Here is a 5,016-nt window from a genome sequence, read left to right as displayed (position 1 = left end):
ATTCCGTCTGTAAGGCAGAATCCGCAAGCCCCAGTACAGAACGTGTCACAGTGTGTGCCCGTGTGGGTTATGACTTGGCCGTGAGGAGAAGTGGGGCAAAATTAAAGAAAACGTATTTAATCTACACTAAGATATGCGTCTGTTTTGTGCTTGGCTACCCTATAAAAGCTGTAATAAAACGTGCATGTACCAGGACACATGAGGGTGCCATACAATTTATTATCATGATCATTTTTATCATGAGGCAGCATTATACATGTATCGTGGATGTTCACCCGTTAGGCGCATTACCAAATATTTTATTGAAATTTGATGCTTTCTATTTTTTTTACAGTGATATACATGTATGTTCACTTTAGGCATCCATCTTACAGTGATATGCATGCATGTTCCCTTTAGGCACCCATCTTACAGTGATATACATGCATGTTCCCTTTAGGCACCCATCTTACAGTGATATACATGCATGTTCACTTTAGGCAGCCATCTTACAGTGATATACATGCATGTTCACTTTAGGCACCCATCTTACAGTGATATACATGCATGTTCACTTTAGGCACCCATCTTACAGTGATATACATGCATGTTCACTGTACTCATCCATCTTACAGTGATATACATGCATGTTCACTTTAGGCACCCATCTTACAGTGATATACATGCATGTTCACTTTAGGCACCCATCTTACAGTGATATACATGCATGTTCACTTTAGGCAGCCATCTTACAGTGATATACATGCATGTTCACTGTACTCATCCATCTTACAGTGATATACATGCATGTTCACTTTAGGCAGCCATCTTACAGTGATATACATGCATGTTCACTTTAGGCACCCATCTTACAGTGATATACATGCATGTTCACTTTAGGCACCCATCTTACAGTCATATATATGCATGATATACATGCATGTTCCCTTTAGGCATCCATCTTACAGTGATATACATGCATGTTCACTGTAGGCATCCATCTTACAGTGATATACATGCATGTTAACTTAAGGCAGCCATCTTACAGTGATATACACGTATGTTCACTTTAGACATTCATCTTACAGTGATATACATGCATGTTCATTTTAGGCAGCCATCTTACAGTGATATACACGTATGTTCACTTTAGGCAGCCATCTTACAGTGATATACATGCATGTTCACTGTAGGCAGCCATCTTACAGTGATATACATGCATGTTCACTGTAGGCACCCATCTTACAGTGATATACATGCATGTTCACTTTAGGCATCCATCTTACAGTGATATACATGCATGTTCACTTTAGGCATCCATCTTACAGTGATATACATGCATGTTCACTTTAGGCATCCATCTTACAGTGATATACATGCATGTTCACTTTAGGCATCCATCTTACAGTGATATACATGCATGTTCACTTTAGGCACCCATCTTACAGTGATATACATGCATGTTCACTTTAGGCACCCATCTTACAGTGATATACATGCCTGTTCACTTTAGGCACCCATCTTACAGTGATATACATGCATGTTCACTTTAGGCACCCATCTTACAGTGATATACATGCATGTTCACTGTAGGCACCCATCTTACAGTGATATACATGCATGTTCACTTTAGGCACCCATCTTACAATGATATACATGCATGTTCACTGTACTCATCCATCTTACAGTGATATACATGCATGTTCACTGTAGGCACCCATCTTACAGTGATATACATGCATGTTCACTGTACTCATCCATCTTACAGTGATATACATGCATGTTCACTGTAGGCACCCATCTTACAGTGATATACACGTATGTTCACTTTAGGCAGCCATCTTACAGTGATATACATGCATGTTCACTTTAGGCACCCATCTTACAGTGATATACATGCATGTTCACTTTAGGCACCCATCTTACAGTGATATACATGCATGTTCACTTTAGGCACCCATCTTACAGTGATATACATGCATGTTCACTGTAGGCACCACCCATCTTACAGTGATATACATGCATGTTCACTGTACTCATCCATGCAAATAGCTACACCCTTTAGCTTTATTTTGTAATAGGTTTCTGCTGCATGGTACATAGCGCAAACTGGGTGAATAAGTTTGGCACGGTTTGATGAAAGGTGTGGTCCAACAATCAGTAGGACGGATGGGGATGTGTCAATAGTGCGGTGGTCTACTAGCTTCCACTATCAGCTGGGACACGCTGTCATTCCAGAAGACAGCGACTTAGTGGCAGGTGACGTCACGGATTTGAAGGAATACCACGTGACCTTTGAACGGGATACATAAACACTGTGTTGTGTTAAGACGATAGTTTGGGCACTTTCTCCCCCCCGGCTATTGGTGTGAGGGTTTGTCGCTTAATCGCTTCAGGATGCAGCTGGACAATCCGATGTTGGTTAAGCTTATCCGCCTGTCAATAAGACGATTAATGCACATGGACCCAAACCAAACGTGCTTTCTATATTCACAACATTTTCATATTTGTTAGTTTTATGCTATTCGCAACACTGGAGCTGACAGATCTTGTGGGAACGTACTGAGTAACGGTGATGCTACCGGTCATGTGCTGACTGGAATGCGTGAACCTATCAGCGCAATACACATTCTTCACATCAAATCAGTATTAAATGTATATGATGTATAAGACTACAGCATATACAGTACAACTAGAGCAGCGAAGACAGCGTGGTCGTTGGCAAATGGTTACACGTAACCGGTGAAATTCGGCCCCTTGACTATTTACCTTAACTGCGGTTTTATTGTTACTGTATAGGTAATTGCTTAAACAGTAGCAAATTACACGCACTCAAAGTCTTTGGTCTCAACAGAATTAGGTAAAAAAACAATGCAGCGATGTTGACTGCAATTTACTGGACGTCTTTGATGTATAATCACTCAAACTGCTGTGTTGTCATATAAACTTTCACGGGAGAACAATACAAAGAGACATGGACTCGGGATGTTGTGGGGGTGTGAGGGTGTGAGTGGTGATTTGGGATAGGTGTGGGTTGTGGTGGTCTGTTAATCCACCAGCGGGAACCAGCATACAAAGTAAAATCAGAAACATAATGTAAATATCATGTTGATATTACAGATATTTAAATCATACCCCCCGGGAACATGTGTAGTCAAATAATATAATACTAAGAAAAGTACCAAACACCTTCAATTTTTTTGACCAGTAAGTCCTAATATTGCTATTTTACGCTTGACATAAATCCAATAAAAATCGGCTTGGTGGAAATACCTTTGAGTACCATTAAAGTATAAAGCATTTATCAGTTCTGTTTGGGAAAAGCGTGAAAGGTTTATCAGAGCCAAAAAGCATCTGCACATAGGACAAAAGAGGGCTACATGACCACATAATGGGTCAATGTTAATTACAAAGAATGGCCAACCTGATAAATGGTGCGTTTTAACTTGGCGGTACAGTTTTGTGGAACACCACACACCATCCAGCTGTAAGTCTCGATGACGAATCAGTTTGTCTAGAAATGCTGACTGCACTGTTTATTCGTTTGACTTTTTCAGAAGGGAAGCCGTATTAGGGTGTATGTCAAAAGATGTTTGAATATGTCAGTGAGGCTGACATATTTAAACCAAACAGATAACGTAAGAAAAGACGACAAAAACAGGAGACGGAGAACATTCCACGGTCGTTATATAACGGCATAAGCTAAACAAAACCGTGTTTGATGTGAATGTATCTTATCTGAGTACGGGGATAATCTATAATGAGGTCTGTCGTGGATCCGTATCGCTCACAGGACAATCTCTGGGCACAGCTCTACTCATTGTTCAATATCAAACTAACGGCGGCTGTAACATTGGGCTCCACCTCACTGGCAACGCGCCCGACAGCTCAACGCCAGGGATAGCGAAACATGGGGCACACGATTTGCCCGCAAAGCCCGATAAAATATGGGTGGAGCAAAGATATACTGAACATCGATTTTAATAATTCTGCACAAATAATTTAAGTTGATCATCAGGAGCGTGGAAGAGAGATGTCAAACATAGAGACACTGGTTAGCTGCCGTTTTATCAACCGGGTGGCCTTCCCTTAGCCTTGTTTATAGCCGGCAGAATCAGCTTCATCCTGATCTAAGGATGAGTGATAATTATAAGCCTATACAGAGACTTAATGGTTGCCGCAACTGAGAAACCAAGCCCGATGGGCGCGGTACTTTAACACATTAAACCAGAGCAGAAAGATTAAATCATGGTCAAAGCAGCGCGGAAGATCAGGTAAAGAATCGCAGCCTTATCTTTAGATTGCTACAATTTGAAACGCGAACATTTTTGCCTTTGTTAATGACGGTAGTTTATCATTCAAATTAGCGACGTATGACCATGGAGGAATTATAGCTTATATGCCGTTTACAGAACTGATGAAGGGACTACTGATAATGTCCAGCCCATTACTCTATACAGACTTATCAATAGGAATATGAACACAGTTTGACACAAATAAAGTTCTTTAAGCTAGTCACCCGTCGGTGTGTCTTTCGGTACAGGAATTATTGGTTCGTATTGGTTCTTGTGAAAACAAATGAGCCTCAAACATGGATTGCCTTTGGTAATAAAGGCAGGTGTTAAAGTGTCGACATGTGAAGAGATCAGGCCGGCAATGAACTTGAACTTAAACAAACAATCAACCCCTGGAGCAGCGTCTGCTGAAGGTGCAAGTCATGTTAATCCTGCTCTAATATTCCAGCGATCCTGATGGTTTTCGGTAAAGTCAACAAACCAGTGCACCGGTGAAGCCTTCTCTTGTCGCCGCATCAAACCCTAATCAGCCTAAATGCCCGACTGCTGTAGCAGCAGTAGCAGCAATGTCACAGAGTAAATTCTTAACACTTTAGTAATGAGGGCCTGTAGAGCTCATGTATACCTACCGTCCACCTTGAACCCGGCTACAGATCGGGACATGCGCAGTGAGTAAGTAAAGGTCTGACAGAGACAGCATACTTATGTGATAACTCCTTCTTAATCCACCTGATTGAAACAA

The sequence above is a fragment of the Liolophura sinensis genome, chromosome 1, assembly GCF_032854445.1.
Source record: "Liolophura sinensis isolate JHLJ2023 chromosome 1, CUHK_Ljap_v2, whole genome shotgun sequence".
NCBI classification, from domain to species: domain Eukaryota; kingdom Metazoa; phylum Mollusca; class Polyplacophora; order Chitonida; family Chitonidae; genus Liolophura; species Liolophura sinensis.
This window is presented reverse-complemented; position numbering follows the sequence as displayed.